General features: G+C 40.0%; 1 protein-coding gene across 1 annotated transcript in view; it reads left to right on the forward strand.

Annotated features, from left to right (window-relative positions):
- Positions 1-6612: 6612 nt before the first annotated feature.
- Positions 6613-15118, forward strand: part of LOC128642126 (somatostatin receptor type 5-like) — a 62248-nt gene continuing 53742 nt past the window's right edge. Inside the window, exon 1 of the mRNA XM_053694803.1 lies at positions 6613-6731. The gene's annotated coding sequence lies outside the window, so the exon portion shown is untranslated. The remainder of the gene's footprint in view (positions 6732-15118) is intronic.

Genomic DNA, 15118 nt, shown 5'->3' on the forward strand with positions numbered 1-15118 from the left:
CCAACCCAAAATACCAGGCATTCCTTCTCTGAACTATGGAAATGGAAACCCCAGATGATTATTTCAACCTTCTGTGAGCCTTGTCAGTGAGGTGCAACCATATCTCTCTTGGCAAATTGGGCAAGGAGTCTACATCTTGTTTCCCTCATAACCCTTAGGGAGACTTTCATGTGATGTCATGCTTTCCCTAATAGAATTGTGCCTTTAAATTTAGCACTAGCCTTTTGACTGAGGCCATGATTAGACTGCTACAGAGCAGCATGGTTGTTTGCTATAATTCTGGAGAGATGGACCTACTGTGAACTCACTGACTCTTCACAGGACCTTGATGTAGCAGACAAGTATTCTCTTACACAAAAGGAGAGAAGTGCTTAACCATAGAATGAACAATAGCATTATAACTTGTTGTATAGCTAGTTACCACCACAGAAGCAGCCTCATTTTGCCCAGAAGGGCCTTTCACAGAAAATAACTTATTTGTAGTATATCCGCCTGATCCTGACTAATCAGCACACTTCAGCCTCGAAATACCAGGCAATCCCTCTCTGAACAAGAGACATGGCAAATCCCAGACATACGTTTTGGCCTAGTGTGGACCTCATCAGTGAGGTGCCGCCATATCCCTCTAGTCACATTTGGAAATGGGTCCACGTCTGGTCTCCCGCCAAAGAACAAGCTATTACTCTATTGTTCATTCCCTGGTTAAGCGCTTCTATCTTTTTATCTATGCATTTTGTTACAGTGGATACAGTCATCTGCATGTTTAGAGGTTTTTGAGAAGAGTACATGGGTATTCTTTCACATAGCTAAGAAATTCACCATAGCCAGTGATGCATGGACACTTGTGTAGTTTGATGTATAGAGGCCTATTTATAAAATGTCTGTCGGACCTGATCCGACATTGCAGATCAGGTCCGACAGACATTGCTGAATGCGGAGAGCAATACGCTCTCTGTATTCAGCATTGTACCAGCAGCTCTTGTGAGCTGCTGGTGCAACGCCGCCCCTGCAGACTCGCAGCCAATCGAACCCAGCAGGGAGGTGTCAATCAACCCGATCGTACTCGATCGGGTTGAATTGTGGCAATTCCTGTCTGCCTGCTCAGAGCAGACGGACAGGTTATGGAGCAGCGGTCTTTAGACGGGACCACAAGCTCCATCCGGAGCTTGAGAAATGGGCCTCATAGTGTTAATGTGCATGATTCCAGATGGACTGGAAAACCAAAATAGGCATTAAATTGGAGTGTAATGAAGTCCGTTTGTATATTTATGGCTGGAAATATCACTAACCTAATAAGATACTACAAGGAAGTAAGTAAAAATATAGATAAAGGGGAATCGGTGGATGTGATATACTTGGATTTTGCAAAGGAGTTTGATACAGTGCCACATGAGAGTATTAATGTACAAAAAAGGGACTGGGAATAGCTGAAAATGTTAGCTCAAGGATAAGTAACTGGATTAAAGACAGGGAGCAATGAGTAGTAGTGAAAGGATCATACTCAAATTGGACAAAGGTAATCAGTGGAGTCCCCCAGGGATCAGTACTGGGCCCTGTTCTTCTTTTTAATGTTTTTATTAATGACTTGGAACAAGAATTAAATACCAACATCCATATTTTTGCAGATGATACAAAGTTGTGAGTTCATTAGGTCAGAACAAGACAAACTTGCTTTACAAGGGGATCTGCAAAAATTAGAAGAATGGGCAGGTAAATGGAAAATGAGATTTAATACGGGGAAATGCAAGGTTCTACATTTTGAAAGTAAAAATAAGCAGGCAATGGGGCATATGTATCAAGCTCCAAATGGAGCTTGATGCCCCGTGTTTCTGGCGAGTCCTCAGACTCGCCAGAAACAGCAGTTATGAAGCAGCGGTCACAAAGACCGCTGCTCCATAACCTGTCCTCCTGCTCTGAGCAGGCGGACAGACATCGCCGGAAATCCACCCGATCGAGTACGATCGGGTTGATTGACACCCCCCTGCTGGCGGCCAATTGGCCGCGAGTCTGCAGGGGGCTGCGTTGCACCAGCAGCTCTTGTGAGCTGCTGGTGCAATGCTGAATACTGCGAGCGTATTGCTCGCCATATTCAGCGAGGTCTGGCGGACCTGATCCGCAGTGTCGGATCAGGTCCGCCAGACCTTGATAACTAGAGGCCAATGTATTATTTAAATGGGACTAGACTTAGCCAAAAAGAGGTGGAAAGGGATTTGGGAGTAGTACTAGAAAATAAGCTAAAGATGGTTGCACAATGCAGGGCAGAAGCTCCTAAAGCTAATAAGATACTAGCATGTATTAAAAGTGGCATTGATTCGAGGGAGGAAAGCATAATTCTGTCACTATATAAATCCCTGGTAAGACCTCACCATGGCTCTCCCATGCTGATCTTCTTTACACATAGCTCTTTATAAGCTGCACCTCTCTGACAATCCCTTCACTAGCTTCCTCTAGCCTCCAGAATAAAACAAAAAATCCTGACCTTAATTTTAAGGGCCCTCAATTACACTGCTACCCTATATCTCTGTGCTTGCCTCCAGATACTCTCCCATTGGTCCCCTTTGCTCTGCCCTATTTTGTTACCTCCTCTCATTATGGGACTTCTCCAGATTGGCCCTCAACTCTGCTTAAAGGGACTCTGAACCCAAATGTTTTCTTTCATGATTCAGATAGAGCATGCAATTTTAAGAAACTTTCTAATTTACTCCTATTATCATTTTTTCTTCGTTCTCTTGCTATCTTTATTTAAAAAAGAAGGCATCTAAGCTTTTTGTTTGGTTCAGACTATGGACAGCACTTTTTGATTGGTGGATAAATTTATCCACCAATCAACAAGGACAACCCAGGTTGTTCACCAAAAATGGTCCGGCATCTAAACTTACATTCTTGCATTTCAAATAAAGATACCAAGAGAATGAAGAACATTTGATAATAGGAGTAAAATAGAAAGTTGCTTGAAAGTTCATGCTCTATCTGAATCACGAAAGAAAAAATTTGGGTTCAGTGTTCCTTTAACTTCACAACACTCTCCCCTAGTCTTCATAGTTTTAAACGTCCCTTAAAGGGATGTTAAGCAGTCTATTTTATTGTTGTAATAAAAAAGCACTAAGCAATGACTTATAGTTAATAACATTAATTGCATTATTCATCCTTTTAAAATTATTTTACCTTTTTTATTTCTTATTTCTAACTTAATAACAGCTGTTAGATTAGCTGTAATTGTTTTTATTTTTGATAATTTCGTTATTATTGTTTTTTATTTTTCGTAATTTAGTGTTTATTATATTTTGTAATTTTAGATTTTTTATTTTTTATCGTAGTGTTAGGTTTTTAAAATTTGTTATTTAGATGTTTTAATTGGTAGTATTTTTTATTTTATTAGAATAGTAAGGTTAGGTTAATTTATAGTTTAATGTTAGGTTTATTTTTATTTTACAGGTAAGTTTGTATTTATTTAAATATAGTTATATTGTAAATTTAAAGTTAGGGGGTGTTAGGTTTAGGGGTTAATAGTTTAATTTAGTGTTTGCGTTGTGGGGTCAGGCAGTTTAGGGGTTAATAGGTTTATTTAGTGGCAGAGATGTGGGAGGCCGGAGGTTTAGCAGTTAATAGGTTTATTTAGTTACAGAGGTGGCGGCAATGTCAGGGGCGGCGGATTAGGGGTGTTTAGACTTGGGGTTTATGTTAGGGTTTAAACATAACTTTTTTTTCCCCATAGACATCAATGGGGTTGCGTTACAGAGAATTTTTATTCCGCGATCGCAGGTGTTATTTTTTTCTAACACTCTCTCCCCATTGATGTCTATGGGGGAAAGCGTGCACGAGCACGTCAAAGCAGCCCTTGGCTTTTGTGCGGTATGGAGCTTAACGCCACAATATCGCACGCACAAGGAGGCTTTTCAGTAACGGCAGCGCTATGGAGGGTGAAATAACGCAACATTTTTGGCGTTAGTTTTACACCCTCTTTAGCGCAAAACTCGTAATTTAGGTGTAAGTGCATTGTCCTTTACTTCCTGTCACAAGGAGGCTGGCACCTCTGCAGGAAGGTATTTATAGCTAGTTACAAAAACTTCTACTGTAACATGAGCTGATATAGACCCCTATTTATCAAGGTCTGGTGGACCTGATCCGACAGTGCGGATCAGGTCCGCCAGACCTCGCTGAATACGGCGAGCAATACGCTCGCCGTATTCAGCATTGCACCAGCAGCTCACAAGAGCTGCTGGTACAACGCCACCCCCAGCAGGGGGGTGTCAATCAACCCTATCGTACTCGATCGGGTTGATTTCCGGCGATGTCTGTCCACCTACTCAGAGCAAGCGGACAGGTTATGGAGCAGCGGTCTTTGTGACCGCTGCTTCATAACTGTTGTTTCTGGCGAGCCTCCAGGCTCGCCAGAAACACGGGGCATCAAGCTCCATTCGGAGCTTGATAGATAGGCCCCATAGTATTCAGATAATGCTAGAGAGACACTAAATCTATTTAGCTCATGCTCAGAAGAGACAGAATGCAACTTAAGTTTAGAACGTACATGTCCCCCTATCTCCCTGAGGGCAAGAGCTACAATGAGAAATTCTAAGTTCTCATTTTGCAACAAAACAAGTAAGTTGTTTGCTGTCTTTTACACAATCTGTTTCTTTTTAAGTTTACTTTGAGTTAACATATTTGTTTTTACTATAGGGGCGCTATTTACTATCCATTTAGAGATTCTACTGTTCAGGGATGCATATAATTCATGCTAACAATTGATGGCAACTCTGTAAATGCAAACCCATACACTTTCTATACATTGTGCCCCCTGTTTTGTAGAGGGAGCTCACATAGGGGCTAGACATAGGGGGCGATTTATCAAGCTGAGGTGGACATTGGCACACTAACGCCGCCTGTCCGCCACAGCTCGCCTCTGGTGGGCTAAATTCCCCTGGCGTAATTCAGCATTGCACACAAGCGCTATTTTGCACTTGCGTGCAAACCCTCCCCCTGCCCGCGTACAGCCAATCACACGTGGGCAGGAGCTGTCAATCTCCCCGGTTGGACTAGACCGTAGAGATTGAAATTTGCCAACTAAGAGGTGGTGAAAGGGTAGGGAAGCAGCGGTCTGATGACCACTGCTTGTTAAATAAGGCGCTCAGGTTCTCTTGGGAAAACCTGCAGTCGTAGGCAGGCAAAGCCTGCTAAAAGGGCTTGATAAATCGTCCCCATAATGTAGGTTGAGTCCATGACCCTTAAGACCCCCCCTGTAGCAAATACAAAACTAAAACTAAAATGAGCAATTTCCCTTACATTTTATACGTAATATGTAGCTGGTCTATAGTGTAAAACATATTTTGTTTCAATTTATTTCCAATTTCCCTTTAAAGAAAGGGACTGGCTGAAGAGCTTGTATGGTAATGAAGCTGATACCCAATGTGTATATGGGGTTGAGAAAGTGGTTGCAGTGCCAAGATCTGATCTAATCAGCGCATGGGACATCTGAAGGGATTGCACAGCCAAGGGATCTGCTCTGATTTTCTTTCTTTCATTATTAATTAATTATTAATATGCATTCTTTATTAATTACCAAACCTAATTAAAGAAATTAGGCTGTCATACCCAGGCACTATTTACTATTAGATCTGCATAGCTCTTGTAAAATCTTGCCAACCTCTGCACTAGAATGTTACAAAGTGAATCTTACAAATCTTCTGCTGTGACCTGAATAAATGATGAAGCTGTTAACATCAAATTGCTGTGACAAACATCTAAGGGAAGGACCCTATATTATAGAAAACAGTATATGGGAGAGGGAAGGGATGCTACAAAAAATTGGGAATAAGGGTGTGGGGGGGGGGACCGTACAGTAGTGATTGCATTAAATATATTTTTCTCTGAAAATCCCATTAGTGAAGGGGTTTAACAGCTTTCCCATTTACTTCTAATATCAAAACAGCTTTGTCCTCTTTGTATCCTTTGTTAAAGGAGCAGCAGTGCACTACTGGGAGCTAGCTTAACACATCAAGAGAGAAAATAACAACAAGCATATATGTGCAGCCACCAATCCGCAGCAAGCTCCCAGTAGTGCATTGCTGCTCCAGAGCCTACCTATGTATGCTCTTCAACAAAGGATTCAAAGAGAACAAAGCAACATTATTAATAATAAAAGTAAATTGGTAATTTGTTTAAAACTGCATGTTCGATCCGATACATAAAAAAAAGGGTTTCATGTCTCTTTTAACAAAAGCTCTACTATCTGAGTTGAAGTATTGAACTAGGGCTATTTATTTCAAATTCAAAGAAAGTCTTTTTTTGCATTGTCTTTTTATTATTTATTTGTCAGTAATGCAATTTTACTGTATTTAATAGTCCATTAGAACATTTCATAGGAATTGTGTGGTTTTTTTAATTGACAGCACTTGTAGGAAGAAATACAGGAACAGAAAGACATGACATATCTGCTTTCAATCAAAAACTGACCTCCTGCTTCTTACACAATCCCCCTGCTCTGGGAATTCAGCCAGCTGGGAGAAGGATTCCCTATTTCCTCTGCAACCTCCTCCAACATTCCCACAACACTTCCCAAACCTTGAGCATGATTTGCGTGTTCTCACTCTGGAAACCATACGCACAGAGCACATCCTTTCGCACGCTGAAAAGCTGCTGATGGAAGATGTGGGCAGTGGGTCACTAGGAGCACCTACTGGGATTAGCAGGAGTCCTGAGAACCTCTAAAAGTTTATCTCAGAACTGGAGCGTGGGTATATGATGACTAAACTGATGTACCAGAAAGTTTCAATTGTCTTACTTCTAACTGCAGTAATAAAATAAAATATAGCGTATTAAATATATTAAATCAACTCCCGAGGTCTATCTCAGTGTGGGCCATATGATAACCAAACAAATGTACCAGAAAGTATAAATTTAGCTACTTTTAAAGGGACAGTCAACACCAGAATTTTTGTTGTTTTAAAAGATAGATAATCCCTTTATTACACATTCCCCAGTTTTGCATAACCAACACAGTTATATTAATATATGTTTTACCTCTGTGATTATCTTGTATCTAAACATCTTCTGACAGCCCCCTGATCACATGACATTTTATTTATTATCTATTGACTTTCATTTTAGCCAATTAGTGCAGTGTCTGCCACAATCCACGGGCATGCTCACAATGTTATCTATAGGGTTTACCTGAACTAGCTCTCCCCTGCTGTGAAAAGCAAATACAAAAGCATGTAATTAGAGGCGGCCTTCAAGGGCTTAGAAATTATCATATGAGCCTTCCTAGGTCTAGCTTTCAAATAAGAATACCAAAAGAACAAATAAAAATTGTTGATAAAAGTAAATTGGAAAGTTGTTTAAAATGACATGCCCTATTTGAAACATGAAAGTTTTTTTTGGACTTGACTGTCCCTTTAACTGTATATTCCAATATCTTAAAGAGGATATATAGTGAAATATATATGTATATCATTCAATATTGCGACTGCGCTAACTCCCATAGACTTCAGCGAAGCACGATTTAAAAAAGAAACCTAACACTTATTGCTCGCACACTAACTCGACAGAACGGGAGTTATGAATATTTAACATTCCAATGTTCTTCACATAGAAGAAAATGTTCTTTTTATTCTTAAATAGAAATGTATATATATATATATATATATATATATATAACACATAAATACATACAGTTATATATAGGAATATCTATTTAAAAAAATGAAAAGAACATTTTCCCCTATGTGAAGAACATTAGAATGTAAAATATTTACAATAAAACACATTATTAAAAGGACAGTCAATACCAGAATTTTTGTTGTTTAAAAAGATAGGTAATCCCTTTATTACCCATTCCCCGGTTTTGCAAAACCAACACTGTTATATTAATAAACGTTTTACTTCTGTGACTAACTTGTATCTAAGCATCTTCTGACCGCCCCTAATCACATGACTTTTAGTTATTATCTATTGACTTGCATTTTAGCCAATTAGTGCAGTGTCTGCCACTAGCCATGGGCGTGCTCACAATGCTATCTATATGGCCTACATGAGCTTGCTCTCCCCTGCTGTGAAAAGTAAATAAAATAGAGGCGGCCTTCAAGTTTTTAGAAATTATCATATGTGCCTCCCTAGGTTTGCTTTCAACTAGAATACCAAGACAACAAAGCAAAATTGTTGATAAAAGTAAATTGGAAAGTTGTTTAAAATTGCATGCCCTATTTGAAAAATGAAAGGTTTTTTTGGACTTGACTGTCCCTTTAAATACTAAAATTGAATAAATAAGTCTAGTATTCCTCTGCTCTTCTATCTTCTATTTTGCTGTGTACTGGTTATTGCCCATCCCCAAATTGTTTGTTGATGGAAAAGGAATTTAAAAACAGAATCAGAGAACAATAAGCACTTAAAGGACCATTCAACACAGTAGATTTACCTTTGATAAAACATCACCTTCACATTCATATGAAAACAGAGAAACCTTCACATGATCTGAAGTGACTGTAACTACAAGAGTTTTTTAGGGACAGTAAACACCTTGTAATTACAAGACATTTACATTGTGTTGCTACAGAATAACATATCAGCCAAGTCTTACCATTTGTAAAAGACATTAAAATTCTTTTTACTGTGCAGATATCTAGCAGAGTTAGCCTTTGCAAAGTCAGCAGGGTGTAGTTTTGGTTATGCGAATTAGAAATTGCTCAATTGTTAGAGCTACATTACATGAAAAGGGGGAACATAAATAATTAAAGTATATTTCAAAGTTGTTTCTTTACATATAACTAAACATTGTATACACAAATCTTTAAAGGACTATTAAATTCAGTTAAGTTGCATAATCATCACATACATAATAAAAAGACTATGCAATTGCACTTACTCTGGAATTTAAATGAATAGTAATTTGTTTTTTGACAAATTTCAAAATTTACTTCAATTTACTGGCCCCCTGTATCATGCCAATAACAGACTCATTATACATTGTGAACTCTTGCAAGCAATCTGTAGGAGTTGGTGCCTCAATCTGATAATGAAAGTAAATTGGAAAGTATTTTAATAGGCCACCTCTGCATATGGCAGCAGGGGTGTAGGAGGGAGGCTTGGCATGTTGGCAAACTACAGATTCTTGTTCCTCTAAGGGATATTGATATTCATAACAGTATTTTACTTTTAACAAAATTGACTTTTAAAATATGTGATTCATATTTCAAAAGAGTTAAACACATAATCAAAGTTGCACTGATGCAACACCCCCATTCCATTTCAGATGAGGATATGACCAGTGAATGCAGCATTGCATGTATCCATGCTTCTGATTGGCTCACCAGCTGTATCTTTATTTTATCTTTAATTGCATTCCTGCAATAGATCTGAATGCATTAACACTGTATTTAATGTATTTGTTTTCCAATGGCCGAACAACCACCACCACTTGCCTTGACCCCTTAAAGAACTTGTACATCACTGGTCTTTCTATGGAGATTACATTTAGCCACAAATCAGCAAGCGCTACCCAGGTGCTGAACCAAAAATGAGCCGGCTCCAAAGCTTTAGATTCCTGTTTTTCAAAAAAGATAGCAAGAGAAAAAGAAGGAAAAAAAATGATACTAGGAGTAAATTAGAAAGTAGCTTAAAATTGCGTGCTCTATTCGAATAATTAAAGACAAAATCTGTGTTTAGTACCCATTAATGTATTTATAGGTGTATATACAGTATCTCACAAAAGTGAGTACACCCCTCAAATTTTTGTAAATATTTTATTATATCTTTTCATGTGACAACACTGAAGAAATTACACTTTGCAACAATGTAAAGTAGTGAGTATACAGCCTGTATAACCGCGCAAATTTGCTGTCCCCTTAAAATAACTCTACACACAGCTATTAATGTCTAAACCATTGGCAACAACAGTGAGTAAACCCCTAAGTGGAAATGTCCAAATTGGGCCCAAAGTGTCAATATTTTGTGTGGCCACCATTATTTTCCAGCACTGCCTTAACCCTCTTTGGCATGGAGTTCACCAGAGCTTCACAGGTTACTACTGAAATCCTCTTCTACTCTCCATGATGACATCACAGAGCTGGTGGATGTTAGAGACCTTATGTTCCCCTACCTCCTTATTGAGGATGCCCCACATATGCTCAATACGGTTTAGGTCTGGAGACATGCTTGGCCAGTCCATCACCTTTACCCTCAGCTTTTTTAGCGAGGCAGTGGTCGTCTTGTAGGTGTGTTTGGGGTCATTATCATGTTGGAATACTGCCCTGCCGCCCAGTCTCTGAAGTGAGGGGATCATGCTCTGCTTCAGTATGTCACAGTACATGTTGGCATTCATGGTTCCCTCAATAAACTGCAGCTCCCCAGTGCCGGCAGAACTCATGCAGGCCCAGACCATGACACTCCCACCACCATGCTTGACTGTAGGGAAGACAAACTTGTCTTTGTACTCCTCACCTGGTTGCCTCCACACACGCTTGACACCATCTGAACCAAGTTTATCTTGGTCTCATTGGACCACAGGACATGGTTCCAGTAATCCATGTCCTTAGTCTGCTTGTCTTCAGCAAACTGTTTGCAGGCTTTCTTGCGCATCATCTTTAGAAGCGACTTCCTTCTGGGACGACAGCCATGCAGACCAATTTGATGCAGTATGCATCGTATGGTCTGAGCACTGACAGGCTGACCCCCCACCCCTTGAAACTCTGCAGCAATGCTGGCAGCAATCATACGTCTATTTCCCAAAGACAACCTCTGGATATGACGCTGAGCATGTTCACTTAACTTCTTTGGTCGACCATGGCGAGGCCTGTTCTGAGTGGAACCTGTCCTGTGAAACCGTTGTATGGTCTTGCCCACCATGCTGCAGCTCAGTTTCAGGGTCTTGGCAATCTTCTTATAGCCTAGATCATCTTTGTGTAGAGCAATAATTCTTTTTTTTCAGATCCTCAGAGAGTTCTTTGCCATGAGGTGCCATGTATAACATCAAATTTAACACACCTGCTCCCCATTCACATCTGAGACCTTGTAACACTAACGAGTCACATGACACCGGGGAGAGAAAATAGCTAATTTGGTCCAATTTGGACATTTCCACTTAGGGGTGTACTCACTTTTGTTGCCAACGGTTTAGACATTAATGGCTGTGTGTTGACTTATTTTGAGGGGACAGCAAATTTACAGTTATACAGGCTGTACACTCACTACTTTCTTCAGTGTTGTCACATGAAAAGATATAATACAATATTTACAAAAATGTGAGGGGTGTACTCACTTTTGCGAGATACTGTATGTCTGTTCATACATATATACACAGATAAATACATATATACACAGATAAATACATATATACACAGATAAATACATATATACACATATATATATATATATATATATATATATATATATATATACACACAGATAAATACATATATACACAGATAAATACATATATACACAGATAAATACATATATATATATATATATATATATATATAAAGACACATACATATTAAGACATGTATGTATCTCTATGTTAAAGCCCTTTGCAGCCCTTATAACTTAAATATCTTTGAGCCCTTATAACTTTTATATGCAATTTATTAGATAGTTTTACTATGAGTGTAATTGTACTTTTTAATTTATTTTTAATGTGTTTTGTGGCACTTTTTTGTCAGAGCTTAAACAGAGCTCTGAAGTTGTGCTATCCCAGCGCGTTAAGTTCAATTCCGATCAAGCGATCGTGTTTACTTTCAACCAATAAAACTCTCACGACTTCCAACATGCGCAAACAGTTGTGATGAATCCGATGTCGCTCGTGCGCAACAGTTAGCAAGCCACTCATAATCTAGCCCATTGTGGGGATGGCTATCATGTGTCATTGTCCCCACTTAAAGGCATATGAAACCCAAAAATGTTCTTTTGGGATTCCGAAAAATCAATTTTTTAAAAAGTTTAGAAATTTACTTCAATCTAAAATTTGCTCTGTTCCCATGGTATTCTGTGTTAAACAGATACCTAGGTAGGCGCCTGGAGTACTAAATGGCAGGAAATAATGCTGCCATCTAGTGCTCTTGCAAATGGTTAAAAGTCTTGCTAAACTGTTGTCATATAGTGCACTAGACATGTGCACCCTCCTGAGCGTACGTCCCTGCTTTTCAACAAAAGATACAAAGAAAATTTGATCAACAGTTGTTTAAAATTGTGCACTTTATCTGAATGGTGAAAGAAATATTTTGGGTTTCAAGTCCCTCAGCAAGTAACAAGTCTCAGTGATGAATGAGATCTCGCTATTCTAAGAAATCAATAAATACACAGAAGAAGCCCAGTGTAATTAAAGGAAGGATAAACTGAGATGCTACAATTTTAGCTTTGGGGTTAGTGTTAGAGGTAGGGATGGGCGAATGCGTTTATATTCAAATTCGAATGTTAGAACGAATTAAGAACAAATATTCTTAAACATTCTATAATCGAATGCTATTTACAGTTTTCAAATGTCACTTTTCGAATTTGAATGTTTTAGATGTAGACTGAATGTCCACATTCCAAATATTGAATGTAACATTTGAAACCCAAATGATTTGCTTATTCTCTCCCCTCTCTATACGTGTTGCAGTCATATACCGACCCCCTGGCTCCTCAACTCAATTTCTAGATCACTTGGCTGCCTGGCTACCTTATTTCCTTTCCATGGACACCCCTGCCCTCATTCTTGGTGATTTCAACATCCCTCTTGACAATCCCGCTGCCTCCTCTGCAAAACAACTTCTGCAACTCACTTACTCTTTCGGTTTGTCACAATGGACTGATTCTCCCACTCACAAAGATGGTCACTCCTTTGACCTGATCTTTAGCTATTGATGCACTATTTCAAACTTCACAAACTCTCCTTTTCCTCTTTCTGACCACCATCTCCTCACTTGCAACATCTCATCCCTTGCTACAACTCTCCCTCCTACTTCTCACACCAAACTTCACAGAAGCATTATGTCATTAGATCAGCAACAGCTTGCTAATTCCCTTGAACCTCTCCTCTCATCCATCTCCTCCTTCTCCTGCCCTGACTTTCCTTCATTACAAGTTCATTTTGAACTCTTACTATTCTGCCCTTAATCTCTATAAGCAACATTACTTCTCTACTCTTATCTCTACTCTTTCTTCAAACCCAAAAAATCTATTCTCCACTTTCAATACTCTTCTCCGCCCACCCCCACCCCCTAATACAACTTCTCTGTCAGCTCAAGACTTTGAAAGCCACTTCAATAACAAAATTGACTCCATCAGAAACTAAATCAGCTCTCAACATACTTCCATTCTCTTACTCCCTCAAACGCTCGCAATCAACCACAACCCACATAGCCATAAATGTAGCTCTTTCTTCCCTGTTACTGAGGAAGAAGTTCTGGCACTTATGCTGCGCTCTCACCTCACTACCTGTCCCCTTGACTCTATCCCCTCACAGCTGATCCCCTCCCTCCCTCTCTTCTACCCTTACCCCTATACTCACACACATTTGCAACCTCTCCCTCAGCACTGGTATATTTCCCTCATCTCTGAAACATGCACTGGTCACACCTATCCTCAAAAAACCTTATCTTGATCCAACCTCCCTATCCAACTACTGCCCTATTTCCCTACTCCCTCTTGCCTCAAAGATTCTCGAAAAGCTAGTATATGCAGACTGATCCCATTTCCTTACAGTAAACTCCCTCCTCGACCCACTGTAATCTGGATTTTGTCCCCATCACTCCACAAAGACAGCAATTGTTAAGGTAACCAACAATCTTCTTACAGCAAAATCAAAAGGCCACTTCTCTCTGCTTATCCTCCTTGATCTGTCCACAGCCTTTGATACTGTTGACCACCCTCTTTTTCTTTGGCATTTGTGACACAGCCCTCTCGTGGTTCTCTTCCTACCTGTCAAACCGTACCTTTAGAGTAGCCTTCTCTGGGGCCTCCTCTGCCCTATCACCACTTGCTGTTGGGGTACCACAAGGCTCTGTCCTCAGTCCCCTTGTTTTCTCAATCTACACTTCATCATTAGGTTCCCTAATAAAGTCCCATGGGTTCCAAAATCATTTGTATGCCAATGACACCCAAGTCTACTTCTCTGCACCAGATCTATCTCCTTCCTAGCTAACCAATGACCCTAACTGTCTTTATCACATCTCTTCCTGGATGTCTTCTCCCTACCTCATGCTAAATCTCTCCAAAACTGAGCTCCTTATTTTCCCCCCTTCTTCCAAAATCTCCACCCCCAATCTCTCTATAACTGTCGACAACTCCATCATTACCCCTACCCCTCATGCCCGATGTCTTGGGGTCACACTTTACTCAGATCTTTCTCTCACTCATCACATTCAGTCCTTGGCTAAATCCTGCCGCTCCCACCTTAAAAACATCTCTAAAATTGGACATTTCCTTACCCAAGAAATTTTAATCTAATCTCTCATTCTTTCCTGCCTTGATTACTGCAACTCTGTCCTCTCTGGTCTCCCCAGTTGCTGCCTAGCTTCTTTACAATCCATAATGAATGCCTCTGCCAGGCTCATCTACTTACACATCGCTCTTCATCTGCTGCAACTCTCTGCCAATCCCTTCACTGGCTTCCTCTTGCCTCCAGCATTAAACACAAAATTCTCACTCTGACATACAAAGCCCTCAACTGCACTGCTCCTATATCTCAGACCTTGTCTCCAGATACTCTCCCTCCTGTCCCCTTTGCTCTGCTCATGACCTCCTACTCTCCTCGTCTTTTGTTACCTCCTCTCACTCCTGTGTACAGGACTTCTCCAGGCTGGCTCCCATCTTGTGGAACTCTCTGCCTCGCTCCACAAGACTCTCCCCTAGTTTTGAAAACTTAAGCGCTCCCTAAAGACTCTACTGTTCAGGGATGCATACAACCTACACTAACCTTTCTTTATACCGTTTCCTCTCCTCCATTGCTATCCCTTTGAACCCCCTTAGCATGTAAGCCTAAGAGCCATGCTGTTTGTAGATCACCTTCTTTAGAGCTGACTACAACAGTGCAACTCTTGACAGAGCCCTCTACCAGTCTGATCCCTATAACTGTTTCCTTGTATTCCACCTATGTTTATAGCACTGCAGAATCTGTTGGCGCTCTACAAATAACCAATAATAATAA

This window comes from Bombina bombina, chromosome 11 (assembly GCF_027579735.1).
Source record: "Bombina bombina isolate aBomBom1 chromosome 11, aBomBom1.pri, whole genome shotgun sequence".
Classification (NCBI taxonomy): domain Eukaryota; kingdom Metazoa; phylum Chordata; class Amphibia; order Anura; family Bombinatoridae; genus Bombina; species Bombina bombina.